The sequence below is a fragment of the Mus caroli genome, unplaced genomic scaffold (genome assembly GCF_978045245.1).
Source record: "Mus caroli unplaced genomic scaffold, Mus_caroli_1 scaffold_6, whole genome shotgun sequence".
NCBI lineage: Eukaryota > Metazoa > Chordata > Mammalia > Rodentia > Muridae > Mus > Mus caroli.
This window is the reverse complement of record NW_028227261.1, coordinates 51628350-51649083: the sequence shown is the minus strand read 5'-3', so window position 1 is coordinate 51649083 and position 20734 is coordinate 51628350. Positions and strand designations below refer to the sequence as shown.

The 20734-nt window shown below is 44.0% G+C and overlaps 1 protein-coding gene and 1 pseudogene across 4 annotated transcripts in view; both read left to right on the top strand.

Moving 5' to 3' along the window:
- Positions 1-20734, top strand: part of Dab1 (DAB adaptor protein 1) — an 887226-nt gene that overhangs the window by 51863 nt on the left and 814629 nt on the right. The window lies entirely within an intron of this gene.
- LOC115030879 (glyceraldehyde-3-phosphate dehydrogenase pseudogene) lies at positions 14570-15549 on the top strand (annotated as a pseudogene).

Genomic DNA, 20734 nt, shown 5'->3' with positions numbered 1-20734 from the left:
GTATGTGAATGTGGTGTGCACATGCCGTAACACTTGGTCAGAGGATAAGCTATGCTGTCAGAGTCATTTATTATCTTTCAGCAGATATGCTTGCTTAACCAGCCTGGGAACATCTGAGAATTCCCTTTCTCTACTGCCCATTTTCCCATTAGAGCACTGCGATTTCAGATCCATGCTACCATGACTGGTTATTGTGGGGATTCTGGGTATTTGAACTCAGGTCCTCCCTTTGCACAGCAAGCATTTCTTAACCTCAGAGCCATATGACCGCCCCCAGACAAGCTTTGTATGATTCTTGTCACTGTTTTCCATCTGTAACAGGAGAGCAATAGTAGTACCTAGCTCGCACAGTTATTGTGAGCATTAAATGAGCTAATATAGCAAGGCACTCGGCAATGCCTGGCATGTAATAAGCACAATCAATAAATGTTGGCTATTATCATTAGCTCTTATTACTATACATTTTTCATGAAGCAGCCAGATGATCATTTAAAAACATAAATTAAATGCAATCATTCTTCTACTCAAAACTCTTCAGTGATTTTTCCATTTCAGCTACAATGAAATTTTAGCACCTCACAGAGGCCAGCCTGTGACCTCAGCCTTGCCTCCGCCTATCTGAGCACTTTGCCAGCACTCGATAGCTGGCTGGGATACATTAACATCCCATGCTTTTTGCTTCCTTTGGGGCTTGGCCCTAGCTCTGCCCTCTGCCTGGGAAGCTCTGGCCCCTCCAGCTGTTCACAGACTGCCTGTTCCCCCCTCCCTGCTTTTCATTAGATCCCCGTTAAGTCATCTCTCTTTGTCATAGATCCTCCCCCATAGATCCATAGATCATGGATATTAAGGAGCAACACCCCCTCCCCCCACCCCGTGCTAGCAACTTCCCCTCTCTGTTTTCCACAGCATTGACCATGCTCTTCCCTTTCTTGTTGGTTAATTTATAATCTTTCTCTACTAGAAAATGTGGTGGGTCTGATCTCACCTTGTAAGTTATGATTCCTAGAACCTCAGCTGGGCATGCACAGAGTAGGTGCTAGAAGCCAGTTGATAATGAGATGAGCCACCCCTGCAGAGGAGCTATGAAGGATATGCATGCCAAGGGAAAGGCAGGGATTTGAGGCAGTAGAAACAAACAGCATTAGCAAAAACACATGGATGGGGCACTACAGTTTGCAGAGCTATCACAAGCATGATATAATCCTCAGACCTGGGGAATCACCTGCGGGTTTCTAAGGACTGCAGAACCTCTGGCCCCAGCTCAGATATGATAAGTCAGAATTTGCAGTGTGTGTGTGTGTGTGTGTGTGTACATATGTGTGTGTGTATGTGTGTACACATGTGTGTGAGTGTGTATGTGTGTGTGTGTGTACACATATAGGTGTGCCACATCACAATACATATGCTGAAGCTTGCAGTCAATGTCCATGGTCTTTCTCTACTATGCTCCACCATATTTTTTGAGACAGGGTATCTCACTGAACCCAACACTCAGTGATTGGCTATGTTGCTGAGCCAGCATCCCCTAAATTCTCCTGTCCCACCTCCCAGTGTTGGGGTTACAGGCATGCATCCCCATGCAGGTGTTCTCTGTGGATACTGGGAATCCATACTCAGCTCCCTGGGCTTGCAGAGATAAAGAGCACTTTATCCACACAGCCATCTCTCCAGCCTGAGAATTTGCATTTTAAGAATGCAAATTCTTAAACACAGGGGTGTTCTTTGAGAAGAACCGGGATAGCATGTTTAGGGAACAAGACCTCTCCAGCATGGAGAAGGCAGTACACAGGCAGATGTGTGCACTGATATGTAAGTTCAGATATAAGTGACAGAACCTAGAACAGGACTGTCATCTCAGACAGGTTGATTTGTAACTCCTGTAAAAATCTGAGCTAAAATGGATGTTTAGAAATAAGTGGCTACAGGCTCAGCATAGTCCTAAGTAGTCTGTAAGGTGAATTTTCCAAGCTTGCCCTTTAATAAAGCTTTTCTGACATTTTGAGCTGCCTCTTTATGGCTAGTTGAAACAATCACCCCACCATAGTGAACACCCACTACCTGCTAGGAGCTGGGGACATACTGAGGAGGAAGCTACCATTCACCCTTAGGAGGCCTAGGGGAGAAAAGTTAGCAATGAGGTTGCTGATCCCTCCTGGTGACTTTTCAGGCAATGAAAGCTTCAGGTGCACACAGCAGGGGTCAGGAATGAGGCCTTGGTGATGGACGGTGGAGAGGAGCCCAAGGCTCATGCTTTCTTTCAGGACACTTAATTGGAGCAACAGAAAGCTTAATGGCAGACAAAGTATACAGCACACTGAACAACAGGGAGGGAGGAGCACCTGTGGGTAGAAGGGGAAACTGTTGATAAGAGCAACCACCTAGTATACAAGGGATGGCAGAACCAGGAAGCCACTGTTTGCAACCTGATCAAACCTATTATTCTAACTGATCAGTGGACTGTGAAAATTATTATGGCACTGTGAAAAGTTGGGAAGAGAATATTCATATGGTCTCAGATATAGTCTCAAATATATAGTCTCTGATTTCTAATTGGTTGAACAAGGAAAGGCAACTTTATAATGTAGAAGTCTGTCAGACATAGACTGGTAATGTAATATCCTTGATGACAGGGATTAATGGAATGGTACAACTCAAGTGGAGGGTCATTCTAAAAACAACTCAAAGCCCCTGTTCAAGAATGACAGTGTGGTGGTGGGAAGACTGAGAACCAGGTTCATATCACAGGACGACAAGAAATGACAGCTAAACATCATTCATTGTTGGATTGACTCCTGTCTGGAAGAGACGTACACATCACAGTATTGGGACAGTTAGGGGCTCATGAATGTGGACTTTGCACTGGGTAATAATTCTCTGGCATACTGAATGGGATCATGGTATTATGACTAGGTGAGACGATGCTCTTATTCTTATAATTGACATACTAAAGAATGTAAGTGTGAGAAATAATGATATTGCCAACTGAATCTCAAGTGGATTCAGGGCCAGGTAGAGACAATAAGAGATGAGATGGGCGTGGCCACTGTTAACAGCTGGTGAGGCTAAGCAAGGGACACTCGGGTGTTCTTTGTACTCTAATTGCAGCCTTCCTGTAAATTTCCTTTCCTTTGGAATCACTGGGATGTTTTACCATTTCAGAAGGCTGATTCTAGGTAGACTAAGTGAGTTCAGGGGGCACAGTGGCTTCCCAAACTCACATCACTTGTGTTTTAGCTAAAGGAGACCCTCATTGCTTATACACCAGGGAACGGAGTGGGGGTTGATCTTGGCAGAGGAGATGGCAGAACAGCAGAGATTCAGCCTCTGAGGGAAAGCTTGCATCTGTTTCCTTGAAGGAGAGTGGAGAGTCTGCACTCACTTCCACACCAGAAGCATAAAGTCTAAACTCCTAGGACGGTCTGGAAAGGAGCAGGGGATTTTGGGGTGGGGTGGTGCTGGAATTTTATTGGCAAGGGCAGGGGCTGTTATTACTGTGGGGAAGTGGGGTAGAGAAGTGGTGGAATTATAATTATGAAGACTTGAGAAGAGTGGGTTTCAAAGAACATTTTTAGTCACAGATGGTTGAAGAGAAATGCAGAGAACAGGCCCCAGCACCTCATCTTCCTATCTGATTGCGGGGGGTGGGGGGGGTGGGGAGAGCTTGCTAATGAACACATTTATTTCCCAGCTCCCTAGAACAATAGCAAATGCTTTTTGCAGTTATTAATTGGAATCCCACAGCAGGTGTGGGGGAGGGAAGGCACTGCTGATTTGGAGTTTTTCTCTAGGGATTAGGTGAATAGAAAGAGCAATGGCGAAGGTCATGTAAGCAAGGATGCCTGGAAGACTTGACACCCAACTCCCAGCCTGGCTTACAGACAGATTAACCTTTCCCTTTAGACCCTTACTTCCTCACTTACAAAAAATTAGAATACCAGTTCTCTCTGTGAATAACAAAAGAGTGAAGTAAGATAGCTAATATATGGGAAATTCTATGCTTTTGAGCCATAGACCATTTTTCTTCTAGGAAAAAAATTAAATCAAGAAACATTTTGAAACACTCACTCTGTGCTGGGAGCAAACAATGAACAGGAAAAACACGGTTCTTGCCTCCCTAGAACTGATCACAGGCATTGACAAAGTAGGATTAAGTGTTCTGATAAGGGCTAGAGATCTGCTTAGCAGGTAATGCACTTGCCATAAAAGCATGAGGATCTGAGTTCAGATACACAGGACTCTAAAAAACTGATGCAGAGCTGCACATCTGTAAACCTGGAGCTGGGGAGGGGTTGGATCTCAGGAGTTGCTGCTTAGCTAGTCTAGCTTATATTGCAAGCTAGAGAGTCACTGAGAGACTGTGTCTCAAAACAATTCGAGTGTAGAGCAATAGAGGAAGAAATCTGATGCCAATCTCTGCATCTGCACACATGCACATGCACACAATGCATATATGTACACATGCACAAATTTATTTTAAATCTGGAAAATCTGATGGGGACTGGCTGCTATTGAAAACATAGAACAGGACCAACTTGGGACATCAGGATGGGACACTGGAAGAAAGGAGTGTCATCAAGGAAACCCATCAAAACAGCAACACTCCCCCAGTGTCTTAGTCAGGGTTTCTATTCCTGCACAAACATCATGACCAAGAAGCAAGTTGAGGAGGAAAGGGTTTATTCGGCTTATACTTCCATACTGCTGTTCATCACCAAGGAAGTCAGGACTGGAACTCAAGCAGGTCAGGAAGCAGGAGCTGATGCAGAGGCCATGGAGGGATGTTCTTTACTGGCTTGCTTCCCCTGGCTTGCTCAGCCTGCTCTCTTGTAGAACCAAGACTACCAGCCCAGATATGGTCCCACCCACCAGGGGCCTTTCCCCCTTGATCACTAATTGAGAAAATGCCTTACAGTTGGATCTCGTGGAGGCATTTCCTCAACTGAAGCTCCTTTCTCTGTGATAACTCCAGCTGTGTCAAGTTGACACAAAACTAGCCAGTACACCCAGGTATCTGCAGATTGAACCTGGTTGGCCAGATGGGCAGAGGTCTGGAGACTTGTGCAGGAAAGGTTGAGTTCCCCCACCCCCCATGGAGCAATGGCCAGCCTGTGACCTCTAAACAACTCCTGAATTTCACTAAGCCAGAGCTCAGCTTGAGCTGGCTCAGCTACCAGAGCTTTTAGACCTCTGCTGGGCCTAAAAAGCTCTGTAGAAACTCTACCCACCATCCTGGAACAGGTTTCCTTATTCTCAGGGGACTGAAAGTCTTATAATAAGGCTTAAGTTTTCCCAAACTGGACAGGTAGCTTTAACCTCCTCCTAATACATGAACAGCAAGATACTGATCTTATTCCTGGATCCATCTGTCATCCCTCAATGTGTTCATTTCTCCCAGGCATACATATGTCTCCATGGGAGGTTGTCTGTCCCACAAGCCCAGTGCCTGCCATAAGAACTCTGCTATGAACGTGTCCCATTGCACTGGCTGCTTTTGTCCGAGTCCTATTACAACATCCTTCGAGTTGGGCTTTTCCAAACTGGTGGACCAATGGCCAGCCTACAATAGGCAGAAAGACTGGGAGTTTGCATTCAGTTCACATTTGGCCCGCGTTTTCTGTGCAGTCAAGAAGAGAAAAGCTTAGGGCTAGAATTCAGAGCAAATACTCTTCCAGTTCAGAGGAGCAGGTTCATGGGACTATTGCATTGTGCAAGGGTTAAAATAAGGGGAGAGTAATACAAGACCAAGTGCGGTGTATCATGCCTGTGATCCCAGTGCTTGGGAGGCTGAGAAAGAAGGAATGCAAGGAATGACAACTGTATGAGGTCAACCTGAGCTACATTGTTCCAAATTTGCCTGGCGTACAGAGTGAGACCGAGGCTCTAGAAACTAACAACAATGACAAAAACCAAAAAAAAAAAAAAAAAATGAGCATAAAATAAAGGGAAACACAAACATTCATCCTTGAGTTCCAGGGTTCTGTCCCTCTACTCCTTTTGGTTCTTTGTTCCTCATTCCTTGAGTGACCTTATGCAAGCCAGAGATTCAGAGCCTTTCAGGGACTCTATGCAGTCTGTCCTCCTCTGTGACAGTGGAGGTGTCATCTGTGAAATCTCATGTAGGAAGCAGTGGGGGATGGGGTGAATCCTGTAACCCCTGTGATGTCTTCAACGGCTTGGCCATTATCTGGTCAGACACTAATTCTGAATCAGTGCATATAATGGATATCATACTTGTGCTCCTGAGAGACAGATTCTGGAGAGGTACACAATAAGGGAATTTTCCACAGGCCTCCCAATCTGACGGTGGATTAGATCACCGGCTTCATTTTGTCCCCAGGATTCAAAGCAGTTCCCATGCTGTTGGTTTAGAGCACAAACTTCACACCTAGGTGAAGCTGAGAAGCCACTCCTATTTTATGAGAATCTTTAAAATCACATATTCTGTATTTAAGACTTCACAAAGGAAGAAAGGCATAAGATTCACACATTTGCAGGAAACTGCTGGTATCTGCATATCTCCCAGAAGCAGGGAAAGCTGACTAAAATGCAGTTGAAGTTTCCACATGTAAAAGAATAATACATCTATTGGTCACATGGATGAATAACACCACTAAGAAGATCCTGTCCAGCTGTTGTGGTTTCTGTTTGGTCTGTTTTGTTTATTCTTATTTCTAAGCTCTGGAATAAATTGATACCTGTGCTATCTTATCCCTAAATGGCAAGGCAAAGTTGTAAGACTTTGAATTCCTATCTCGTTAAGGCACACACATACACACACACACACACACACACACACAGAGAGAGAGAGAGAGAGAGAGAGAGAGAGAGAGAGAGAGAGAGAGAGAGAGTCAGGATTAGCCAATATGAAACAGAGATAGGATTTCATTGAATGTATTCTAGTACAGATTTTAAGCATGGAACTTAATAGGAGCACTTAGAAAGACACCCAAGTGTAAGTATTGGCTGCTTAAGAGAGAGCAAGAACAGCTGGAAAGAACCCAAATGTCCCTCAACAGAGGAATGGATACAGGAGAGAGAGAGAGAGAGAGAGAGAGAGAGAGAGAGAGAACACTGGATTGTCTTTGCTTTAGCCATCTGGTGGCTCTCAGTTCTGTCTCAAAAGGTTGCTAAGAAATATCTTTTTTTTTTTCATTTTCTCTCTCATTTGATGAGTGAGAGACTAAGTTGGCTCTGGAGGTGGTTGGAATTATAGCCTGGTCATCTGGGACTCACAGGGCTATGCACAGGGTTTAGGGCATCTCCTTTTCCTGTAAATGCAGTTCCTGGCGAAATTCCGAGAAAACTGAAGGTTTATAGCCGGATGGGGAAAAGGCCTTGAGCAGTTGTAGAAGTGTTTGCTCCTCTGCTGGTGAGATGCTTCTGTTGGACTCCTGGGTGAGAGGCTGCTTCCCCTTCCTGCATGCCATGTCCTTGCCTTCTATCCAGTGTCAATCTCATTCCATCACAGAGTGTGTGGGAGTACCCCAGCCATAGGAGGTTGTGAGCTTATTAAGTGTTTGCCTTGGAAAAGCTCCTTAGTCTGTGGCATCTTTTTCCTGGCTGTATAATGTGGGACTGCATTGTTGGAGAAGGATTCTGGGGGTGGGGTTACAGTAATCCAGAGGAGAGGTCATGACCTCCTGCTGAGCTCCCTCCTCAGCCCCTTCCCTTATTTTCTCTTGAATGCATCCCTTCTTGTAGGGCCTCTTCTCAAGTTAGCATACGGAGTGAGGATTTGTGGGGGAGAGGGTGGTTCTGACTGTGCCTTACAGTTCATTCTGCTTCTGCTCTTTCTCAAAGGAGCTAGATATGGACGCCAACTACCTCAGCACAAAATGGACTTTTGCTGTATCCCTCACCAAGCCCCCTTGCCAGCTGGGCCTCAGTTTCCCCACTTGTAACTTGGAGTGATCACACCATCATCCAAGTGTCCAAGTCATATCTCCCCACCCATCACTAGCATCCTCATCTGCAGAGGAGGCTGCCACATCCACTCATCTGTGCTGGCCAGAGAGTAGAGGGATCCAGTCATGAAGAAGCTGAAGTACCCTGAAAAGGGCTTAGGGCAGGGCGGCCAACCTGGAATGGGATGGAATTTTTTGTCTTTAAGGCATGGAGCAGCCTCTAATCTAGTGACTCCAGAAGACGCAATAGATAATTGGCCAGACCCTCTGTTGCTAAACTAAAAAATTTGTGTAATCAATTGAGAGAAAAATCAATAGCAGACCTTGCGCACACACAATGAAAAGGCAGGATTGCCACACAATTAAGAGCCGGGCTCAGGACGCTACACTCTGCCTGTCTTGTTCTCTTGTTTCTAGGCCACAGTTGTTCGTCAGAAATAATTAAACATTTTCCCATGGGCAACAATTACTTGCTTAAAATATTATGAGTAAGGAGAATACATTTATAATTACCTAACCTTTCTGAAGGTGAAAATATATATTATCCTTTTCTGTTCCATCAAAGGAGCGTCTGGAACTGCCAGCACTCTGCCTCTCTCTCTCTCTCTCTCTCTCTCTCTCTCTCTCTCTCTCTCTCTCTCTCTCTCTCTCTCTCTCTCTCTCTCTCTCTCTCCAGGATCTATGCTCTCATCACTCCGTGCTCTGTCTCCTGACTGCACTAATTGCCAGAAGGGTGGAACACAGCACTTTCCAGATACCGTTCTTTGGTTTTCATTTTTGGGAACTTTTACAAAATCAAATCACAGTTCCTCTTTCATTTTTTTTCACGCCATTAAATGGTCTGCCTGTCATTATTAGGCATCTTTGAATGGCCCCAGTGCTTTGTACAATAAGAATGATGAGTACTCTTTCTTCTTTGGAATCCAGAGCCTGGGATTGACATGTTTTCAATAGATTCTAGATTTCCTCTTAAACTCTCACACAGGGAAACCATCAAAGTAATGGTGATAATAATAATAATAATAAAAATCAGCAACAATAATGTACAATAGTGAACTCTTAGAGAAACAAGCATTTCTTCAATGGTCTTATCTGTATCTATTAGTTATACATAATAATGGGTTTCGTTATGGAATTTCATTCACACACATAATGTATTTTGGTTACATCCCCCCATACCCTGTACCTGCTCTTGCCCCCTCCTGCTGCTGCTAACCTCCCTCGTCTTCTCAATTAGCTCCACTTCTGCTTCCTGACTTTTTTTTTAAGGCAGGCATTCTAATGATGTATGCATACTGTCTCATTCAGTGCAAGCAGAAAATTTGCAGATGATAGAACTGAGGCCCAGAAATGTTAAGAATCTTGCCGAGGATCACACAGCTAATGACTAGTGAACTTTAAATCTGGTCTAAAGATGATCCCTCTGGTCAGCGTAACCTTTTAGCTGGAAGGCTTGCTCCCTCAGATTTCTCTATCAAGTCATTTCTGTTCAGGGTTTACTGGCAAAGGGACATATTTTGCATGAAATGCTCATCACAGAACTGGCGGCTCTCACCTTTTCATATTAAGCCTTTGTGCTCCCTAACTTTTTTATACCTGTATACACAGAAATATGATTATCTCTCTCCCTCAGTTCTTCCCCCTACTATACCTTCTCTTCCTCCTGAGTCCATTCCAAATCCATGTAGATTTTGATGTCCTTGTTTCTCCACCTCCTAATCCTTCTCCATCTCTTCCTCTTCCTTCTACTAACATAACATACAATTTCAAATTATTCCTACCACACTTGGTCAACTATGTTCACAGCGGCTTTATTCATACTAGTCAGAAAGGGAAAATGACCCACATGGCCCTCATTCAGAGAATGGCTAAAGAGAATGTGGTATATTTACACAATGGAGTATTACTCAGCTGCTAAAAACAATAACACTATGAAATTTGCAGGCAAGTGGAAGGAACTAGATTTTTAAAAAGTTCTGAGGGAGGTAACCCAGACCCAGAAAGACAAACATGGTATGTATTTACTTATAAGTGGATATTAGCTGTAAAGTAAAAGCCAATCATGCTACAGTCCACAGATCCAGAGAGGCTAAGTAACAAGGAGGGCTCAAGGTAGGGGTGGTTCAGAAATGAGTCTCCCTAGAAAAGGAAAATAGAATAGATATCATGGGTAGAATGGGGTGGTGGGAAGGATGGGAACAGCTAAGGGGAGGATGGAGGGAAAGAGAACTAGATGAGAGAGCTGGAATTTGGAGGGGGGATATCTTTGGGCTGAGCTAGAAACCCAACACATTGGAAACTTCCCAGGAATCTATGAAAGTGACCTTTTAAGACGCCAAGCAATGGCAGATATGGGGCCTGAAATAGCCATCTCCTGTAACCAGACAAGACGTCCAGTGAAGGGATTGGGACACCAACCCAGTCATATAACTTTTAAACTACAATATGTCCTGCCTACAAGATGTGCTGGATAAAGGTGGCATAGACATTGTGGTAATCACCAACCACTAGTCCAGCCTTAGACCCATGCCACAAGAAGAAACCTACCCTTGACACTGCCTGGACGGCCAAGCCCAGAGGCTAGATAGCCCAGAGACCAAGGATAGAATCAAAGTAGTCCTACTTATATATACACAAATATAGAGCCATCCACTGGAGCATGGGCAACATACCAATGACCACACTCCCAATGAAGAATGACTCCCAACAGCCATAAACTGCCAGTAGCTCCTTAGGAAGAGGTGAGACACGGTCTTGTATTGCTGATGTGAGTTTAGAATGCAATAGCTGTGTCACATCTAGAAGACAGCATTTCATAGCACTCCTTTGCATTTCCTGGTTCTCACATTCTTTCTGCCTCCTCTTTCACTTTATTCCCAGAGCCCTGGCAATGGTATCGATAATGGCAATCCATTTAGTACTGAGCACTAGCAGTCAGTTACCGTCTGTACATTGATTGGTATGAGCTTCTCCACTGACTGCTGCCTATTGTAAAAAGAAACTTCTCTGACCAAGACTATGAGTATAATCATAAATATATAAAAGCCAATTTCACGACACATCGTTTAATAGCAGGTTCCACCCTGAGATTGTTGTCCACTCTCAATGGGCTTTTCACTAGGCATTCAGTACCAGGTATGAAGTTACCTCCTGTGGAATAGGCCTTAAGTCCAAATAAAAAGTAGTTGGTTACCTCCACATAGATATGCCACCATTGTACCAATTAGCACAGTTTACCTGGCATGTTGTTATTAAAGCATACAGAATCCAGCGCTGGGTAAGACCATTGATAACTTTTCTTCCCCAACAGGCTGCATAGTACTTTCCAGCACTATGGCGGATAGGCAATAGGGGGGAAGCTTCCTGGTCACTTTAAACTTGATTTCTCAATGTCTTACATTCGGCCTTAATGGGTGTCCATCTAGCAATATGTTATAGTAGTAGCAGCTCTGCTTCAGTTCCTGAGTGCGTGACTGAGACAGACACTGACTTAGGGCCTTGCTCTTCTCCCCCAGCATGGAGAAGAATGATGCCTGGTAGGTATCTCACCTTGGTTTACCAAGGAAGATGCTGATGCGTGAAAAGGTTAAGAGGTATTGCTAAGGTCACACAGTTAGTAACCTGGAAAGCAAGAAGTTCAGGGCATTGGTACCCTGTTTAACCTGTTCTAACTCACAGCTCGTGCTGGGTCCTGACCTTCAGATACTAATGGGAAAGAGGTCTCAGAATCCACAGCTTTTGCTAGATATCAGCCTGGCTGACTCACAGCCTCGGTTCCAGGACCAGTAACATAGAGAGTTTCAAAAAACAAACAATGCTTCCTTCTGAAGTGCTCTTTCTCTTATTTTAGGAAAACAAGACTTGGCTAATTATGTTGAGTTTTAGTAGTCTTCAGTAGACTCAAAAAAATTAGGTAAAAATCTGGTTAAAATGATAGATTTCTTAAAAAAGAAAATAGTGTGTGCCTGCCAAGCATTTACACACCCTATTGGTTTGGAGCATGGTCTCTGTGTGGTTTTGATTCTTTGCTGCATTCCAGTGGCAGTGGGTATATGGGTTCCCTACGAGCTCATCCTCTGTGATGCCTGCAGTGTATACATGCTATAGTATTTTATGCTGGGACTCATGCTAGAGATGCACTGCAGTACAGGGTCTCCTCAACCAGACATCATTTCTTATTTGCATAGTTCATTGAGGTACAAATCCCTGAATGAAGGACACGTTCTATAGCCAACCTGATTTTTCTACCTCGGTTCTATGGCTAACCAGCTGTGTGACCCTGGACTAATTGTGCATTCCTGGCTTTTTCTTCCACCCATTTGTGATACTGGGATGATGGGAACATCAAGGGTCTCTGTGTGGATGAACAGGTAGATGTGGATCATGCTTGGGATAACTGGATCTGGCACACTAGCACCTGCAAGTGTGGGCTCTTATTACTGGTAGCCAGCCATAGACCTGTCATTTGAAGAACACTTTTTTTAAATAAAAGAAAAACAGCTCCTCATTATCTCCCTCCACCCCTACTTTCAAAGGGCCACTGTATTTTTCATATTCTCTTCTTGTAATGACACCCTGCACTTCTGGTGAAGGTGAGAACGCAGCAAGCCTCTGTGTGAACATTTAGAGCAGGCAGGAAATCTGCATTGCAGCACACTCTGCAATTAGCAGCACACTCTGCAATTAGCTGCACTGGAATTCATGTTACCCTTAAGTCCTGTACTGCAGCTCTGCTGTCTGATCAGTCTGTAAATTTTGATTGATGCAGCTGGTAAACTATTTTCCCTCCCTACCCTACCCTACAAGTCTTTGGGTGGCATCCCAGTTTGTATATTGGGGGAATCCTATCCCCAAGGACCCTTTAATTTTTGCTGTTTCTCTTATGAACCTTTCTCCACAAGGCAGCCAGAGGGATGTTTTTTGCAGATCAGATAGGGCACTTTGTCCTAGACATTCCTAGAGTCTTAAGAATTCCTAGAGTTGCAGTAAGAATCCAGACCTAGACTACCCTGTGGACTACAGGTCCTATGTGCACTGAGGTCCTGGGTTTACTTCACTGTATGATAACTCCCCTTTGTCTGCAATATTCTTTGCTGGCCATTTGCTATCCTGTGGTCTCAACATGAGCTTTTAATGGATCCTCAGATGCCTGCTTTATCACATTCCTGATATCACCATACTTGGCAAGTTTCTCCAGGTGGCAGGTCAGATCCATGATGGATACATTGTGGATAGGAACATGGAAGGCCATGCCAGTGAGCTTCACATTCAGCTCTGGGATGACCTTACCCACAGCCTTGGCAGCACCAGTGGATGCAGGGATGATGTTCTGAGCAGTCTCCCTAAGTGAGCCTGCTTCACTTACTCTGCATGAAACAGTATACAGCTACCTCATTGCCACAGTGTCATTATTCCAGAATCAAATGCCCTCTTTGCTAGATTATGGTCCTGTTCTAAATGTTATTTGCACATTTACCTGAGTCCTCTGTTTGCTCTGGAAAGAATAACACTGTCTCTGAGCTGTTAGTCACTGGTTTTGTTCTTTATTTTTTTATTTCTTGAGATGGAAATGAAGTCAGGATAAGAAGTCTCTAATCACAGCACTTGGGAGCAGAGGCAGGCAGATTTCTGAGTTCAAGGCCAGCCTGTTCTACAAAGTGAGTTCAGGACAGCCAGGTTTATACAAAGAAACCCTGTCTCAAAAAAAAAACCCAAAAAAACAAAAAGGAGGACAAGAAGAAGAAGAAGAAGAAGAAGAAGAAGAAGAAGAAGAAGAAGAAGAAGAAGAAGAAGAAGAAGAAGAAGAAGAAGAAGAGGAGGAGGAGGAGGAGGAGGAGGAGGAGGAGGAGGAGGAGGAGGAGGAGGAGAAAAGAAGAAGAAGAAGAAGAAGAAGAAGAAGAAGAAGAAGAAGAAGAAGAAGAAGAAGAAGAAGAAGAAGAAGAAGAAGAAGAAGAAGAAGAAGAAGAAGAAAGAAGTTGTCTCTTCAGCTGGGCTGGAGAGATGGCTTAGAGGATGCCAACACTCATTTCAGAAAGTTCACAACTGCCTGGAATTTAAACTCAAGGGATATAATTATAGTTTCAGCAGTTTGGAAATATGTGCACAAGTATATCTGGGATGTAGTTGACAGACAGAATTCTAGTATTGAGGAAATTACCAACTAGTGAGACACGACTAGCAGAGATGACTTAGTGCCTTCACTAGTTACCAGCTATGTGGCCTGAGTAAGTTACTTACTCACCTGGACTTCAGATCCTAGGAATGGCTTACTTTTGAGGTCTCTTCTGATTGGATGGGTTAGAGCGGAACCTGGGTTGTACTAAGGTTTCTATAATTACTGTTATAATTACCAAATGACTGCACACAGAGGCATCAGATGTACCTTTTCCACTGAAATGCATGATGAACAAGGGGTGAACACTCAGAAAGATTTCCATTGCCTTCCTGGTAGGCCTGGTAGGTTTAGAGCTTGGTCACTCCTTGCAAGCTAACGAGTCACTTCTGTATCCCAGAGTTTCTCAATCAGTACCCAGCGTCTCAGCAAGATCACCTTGTAGTTATACTCTACAAAGGTTTTAAAAGTTGCACTGTAGTATCTCTGCTCCTTCCTGTCCCATCAACAGCCACATCTTTTCATGTTTTGCCAGCCTTGTCTTATAGACATCATGGGAAAGATCAGAGTGAACAGATCGGGCCATATCGGGTGCCTGGTTACCAGGGCTGTCTTGTGCTCTGCATCTCACAAACTGGAGATTGTTGCCATCAATGACCCCTTCATTGACTTCAACTACATGGTCTACATGGTCTACATGTTCAGTATGACTCTGCCCACACCAAGTTCAATGGCATGGTCAAGACTGAGAATGGGAAGCTTGCCATCAATGGGAAGCCTATCACCATCTTCTGGGAGCGAGATCCCACTAACATCAAATGGGGTGATGCTGGTGATGAGTATGTTGTGGAGTCTATTAGCATCTTCACCACCATGGAGAAGGCTGGGCCCACTTAAAGGGTGTTGCCAAAAGAGCCACACAGGGTGATGTGAACCACAAGAAATATGACAACTCATTCAAGATCGTCAATGCTGCATCCTGTACCACCAACTACTTAGGCTCCTGGCCAAGGTCATCCATGACAACTTTGGCATCATGGAAAGACTCAAGACCACAGTTCATGCCATCACTGCCACTCAAAAGACTGTGGATGGTCCCACTGGAAAGCGGTGGCATAATGGCTTGGAGACTGCTCAGAGCATCATCCCTGCATCTACTGGTGCTGCCAGGGCTGTGGGTAAGGTCATCCCAGAGCTGAACGGGAAGCTCACTGGCATGGCCTTCCATGTTCCTATCCACAATGTATTCATCATGGATCTGACCTCCCACCTGGAGAAACTTGCCAAGTATGGTGACATAAAAGAGGTGGTAAAGCAGGCATCTAAGAGCCCATTAAAGGCATCCTAGGCTACACTGAGGACCAGGTTGTCTATTGTGACTTCAACAGTAACTCCCACTACTCTACCTTTGATGCTGGTGCTGGCATTGTTCTCAGTAACAACTTTGTGAAGCTCATTTCCTGGTATGACAATGAATACAGCTACAGCAACAGGGTGGCAGACCCCATGACCTACATGACCTCCAAGGAATAGAAAATTCTGGACCACCCACCCCAGTACACTGAGAGCAAGAAGTCCAACTTAGACCCAAACACTGAGCATCTCCCTCATGATTTCATCCCAGGCACCCATAATAATGGGAGGAAACTACAAAGCCCTACTCTCTTGAATACCACCAATAAGGTTCACTGAATCCTCCAAAAGAGGGAGAAGACATTTTTTGAGCTCAAAGTGTTAAGATAGTTCTGTGCTTGGCCTTGTAGCTTTTGAGGCAGGAAGGGGTAGGAGCAGATGTCCCCACCATGTCATGGGGTAGGAACTGATTGTCATTTGCCTAAAAATTCAGGAAAGTTCTTCAGATACTTTGTACTGGAGAAAGTTCAGCGTAGTGGCCATGGGAGGTCTGAAAAAGAGTAAGACTGGGGAAATGGGCGTCCTGAAATGTCCTCCCAGGGAAAAAATATATCCTAGAGGTAAAAGAAAATGGAAGGAACTAGGCTAGGGGATTATGGAAAAGTAATTCAGGTGATCAGGACTGAACATGGAGGAGGGAGAAGCCAGAGAATTCAGTGTGACTTGAGCTTGAAACTTAAAGCTTGTTATTCTTCATAACCCATCCTGAGAGTGTGTCATGGCTGACTTTGTTGAGTCTGCACAATGCAGAAACTTGCCTTGTTCTCCAGGCAGAAATCTCTTCTTCCATACAATTGAAACTTCAGCATGCACTTGAAACTATTGGATGCCACAGAGTCTGTAGACAAGTTGTCCTACAGGCACCCTGGGAAGGACTGGTGTTTGACTTCCTTATCTAAAGCAACCTGTTGAATTGCAAAGTCCTCAGTTCCCCAGACCCTTCACAGAAGAGTCATTTGGTGCAGCAGGTTTTAGCCCATCTTTTATGTGCAGGAAGTTTTTATTTAAAATATAATTCTGTTTTATTTTAATGTATTAGTCTAAAACCCTTTTAAAGGCAACAGGGTCCTTTTAAAAACTAGTTATACAAGAAACTTCAATATATAAAACAGAATAATGACAGTTGCTTTTGCTTAAAAAGAAAGACCTGAGCCCCAGGTACTTCTTTCTTCATTTATCTCTAATTTCATTACTCTACAGATCCCTTAGAGCATATTAAATGATCTTGAAACCATTGTTTTAAAACAAACATACTCTTTGCATCACTGACTTTTTAATAGAACAATCAAACGTATCTTTTTAATGACATGGGCATTTTATCAGAATCATTGTTGTAATATGATTGAGCTGGTGCAGATAATTTGCATTGACAAGGGCAGGGATCTAATTAAAATAAGCAAAGCCACAGTATTATTAACATGTACAGATTGTCAGTCTTCGTGTGTTGGTGAAAGGCCTACTTTTATCCAGGTGCTAATATGACTTTTCTGGGACATTCTCCCTAGATATCTGTTGATTCTACCTTTTTCTGCTGTTACCCATGTTTGCTCATGCTATAGATGCTGTATCCTTGTAGCAAATATGATAATTTGGGTAGTTCTAAGGTAAACTCCTTACAGGTCTTGAGCCTTTGTAGCAGGATTCTTATTGGCAATTCTTGGGTCACATATTGTCTTCATTTGGTTTCTGTTGCTGTGATAAAACACCATGACCAGAAGTTACTAGGGGAGGAAAAGGTGTATTTCACCTTAGAGCTGTAGCCCATCATGAAAGAAAGCCTGGGCAGGAGTGCAAGGCAGGAACCTGGGGGCAGAAACTGAAGTAAAGACTATGGAGAAATGCTGGTTCCAGGCGTGTTCTCCACAGCCTGCTCACCCTGCTTTCTTTCACCATCTGGGACAATCTGCCCATGGGCTTGGCTCTCCCACATCAATCATCAATCAAGATTCCCTACTGACTTGCCTGTAGGCAATCTGATGGAGGCATTTTCTCAGTTGAGGTTCCTCTTGCCACATAACTCAAGCTTGTGTCAGGTTGACAAAAACCAACCAGGACATATGTCAACCCCTAAAGCTAGTGGACATTCAAAAGTCACCGTGATTGATAGTTCCTCCAGTGTCCTGCTGGAAATGCCAGGTGAGACCACTCTCTGATTACAAAAAAGGTGTTGGCAAGAATAAAGTAGCAGATGTACACTACAGTGCTACAGCCTCTTTTAAAAAATACTGTTCACAAGGTAGCCCAATTAGGGGAAAGGCATCCAAAGGTAGGCAAAGTAGTCAGAGATAGCCCATTCTCCTGCTTTAGGAGTCCCACATGAAGACCCAGTTACATATGTGCATAGGGCCTACGTCTTCCCATGCTTTCTGTCTGGTTGGTGGTTCAGTCTCTGTGGGCTGATATGGGCCCAGCTTAGTTGATTCTGTAGGTCTTTGTGTGGTAACCTTAACCCCTTTGGCTCCTTCAATCCTTCCTCCCCCTCTTCCACAGGATTCTTGAAGCTCTACTTAATGTTTGGCTGTAGGTCTCTGTATCAGTTTCGGTAAGATGCTGGGCGAAGCCTCTTTGATGACAGTTATGCTATGTTCCTATCTGCAGGTATAACAGAATATCATTAATAGTGTCAGGCTGGGATCCCTTTTATGGCATGGGTCTCAGGCTAAACCAGCCATTGGTTGACCCTTTCCTCATTCTGCTCCATCTTTTACCCAATATATCTTGTAGAGAAAAAGAAAGAAAAGTAGATCTAAGGTTTGTGGCTGGATTGGTACCTCAATTCCTCCACTGGAAGTCTTACCTGGTTATAAGAGATGACCCATCTCTTTCATTGTTAAGAGTCTTAGCTAGGGTTGCCCTCATAGATTCCTGGGATTTTCCATTGTCTTAGGTTTCTAGCTCATTCCAGAGATTACCTCCCCCCCTCCTGCAATCAAATTGTCTCTCCCAGTACTTTCTCCCTCCATCATCCCTCACCTCATTCCTCCTCTTTCCATCCCCACCTCCTCTAGCACCTAGCCCGTTCCTTCCATCACCCTGATGTCTAGTCTAATCTATTTCTCCTTCTCAGTGAGATTCAAGTGCCATCCCCCTCCAATCCCTTGTCTCACTTCTCTGGGTGTATGTTTTGTAACATTGTTTTCTTGTATAATAGAAGATGTGCCTAGTCTTACTGCAACTGGATATGCCACGGCTGGTTGATATTCCATGGAAGGCCTCTCCTTTTCAAAGGAGAAGGGGAGGAGGGGAGGGGAGAGGGAGGGATTGGGTAGGAGAGGAGGGAGAGGAAGCTACAATCAGGTTGTAGAGTAAAAAATAACAATTATAAAAATACATTTAACATTGATACTGTATGTGAAACACTGTTGCAAAGATCAAAGATGGAAACACAGAAAAGCACCTAGGACTGTGTGTGTGGGTGCCTGGCATTTCATATAATCTGATGAGATGGACCAGGCAGAATTCATCAAGAGTCTGAAAGAAATTGACTGAACAAAGGAGCTGTTAATTGTTCCAGGGGAAATCAGCTATGAGTTATTTGGAGGTGACATTTGATAATGTTTTCCATGGTGGAGGTAAAAAGAGCTCTTTAGGTAGGAAAAAAAGAAGAAGAAGAAGAAGCATGGAGAGGCTTGGAATTAAGTACCAAGATGGGGTGTCAGAGATCAAAGCATGGATCTAGAAACCTGCAAACTGTAGGAACTCAGTTTATCCACACTCCTTCCTAAGAGCCACTGCCTTCCTAAAGGCATTTAAAGTCTGGAGAGGTGATGTGTATGGCATGAGTTCTGGTAAGTCTCACCTGTCCCAAGAGCTGGCCTGCTCTACTCTGTTTCCATAACTCAAGCTACGTCTGCACAACCCTCCAGAGAACTCTGGCTCATAACTTCCAGATCCCCTGAAGCCCACTGCTGTGGAGCATAGGACCCCTCCTTTCTTTCTGACCACACCCCTACTCTTCCTGCGCTCATCTTTTCTTTCCCCATTCTGTTGTTTGAATGATCCACCATACCTTTCACCCTTCTTAGGAAGAAGGCCGCTCCTATCAAACACCATCAGCCAGTTTATATATCCTTCTACTTCACCCCAAACTATTATGTGACAGTCAGAGTTTGTAGAATGTGATCTCCATCCAGGCTCCCTGAAATTTACCAGGTCAGGCTTAGAGCAAGTTGTAAAACCTCCCAAAATAACATCAACATGCGGTCAATTTGAGAACAAACTGTTCAATGGCTGTGCAGGCTCAGGGGTCCCTGGGCTTTGGGCACTCCTCTTGGAAGCTTGTCTGTGGCTGTCCTGGCTAAAGGTGTGACCTGCTTTGCATACTGCAGAGGCAGAAGTCTAGTCCCTTCATAATCACCAAGAAGACTCGGCTGTGCTCAGGGTTAATGGCATATTCCCAGGCTTGTTAGACTGTTGTCTTGTTCTCAAAAATTATGTTTTAGCCTTCTGGACATCTAATTTTGCAAATCAGTGTCGGGTACAGAAAAGATCCTGTCACTTGAGCAGCACATTCAGTAATTTTAAAGGTCAAAGCCCCACATGGAAATGAGCTTTCAGCTATTGAAGTACATTGATTTAAACACACATAACAGAAAATGTGTACTTATGGCACAGGGCTACTTATGCATATATAAATTAGCCCATTAGATGCACTGATAACCAATATCTCAAGCACTACTCACTGATCATCAGGGCAGCATGGTAGAAAAACACTGATAAGTGCAGAAACAGGCTTCATTTTAAGGACATTGCAATAATAGCTCTCAATTATAGAGTGTCTACTTATGACAGGCATTCAGCAGCTCTGTAGTTTACCTCAAATTCACATGACAATCTTGCACAGTAGGAAATCCAAGTTCAGCCAAAGAAGGGGACACATCCAGGACAGTACAGAGAAGAGAGCAAGACATTTATGGCAGGCCATGGAGTTCAAGTGCCCTCGACAGCACCCCTTGCCATGGATGGCGAAGTACAGAGAGAGCATGCTCTGTGGCAAAGGCTGCCGGGAGCAGGCTGCCCACAACGAGCTGGAGAATCCTCCCATATCTGTGTCCCACAAAGAGAATTCTTTTCTTTCAGAAGAATATGCTGATTTCAGAAGTGCTAGTGATAACCAAGGTTAATTATATTTTTGGTTCATATTCGTTCCAATTAGTTTCCTTATTTTGTATGATCTGATTGGGTTGCATTATCTAGGAAGTAAAAGACAAGCAATGATCTTTTGTGAACTATCCTTATATGTCATCATCAGTATAGATTCACAGCCACTCTCTCCAAAGGTTACCGCGTGCTCTCCGTTGCTTTG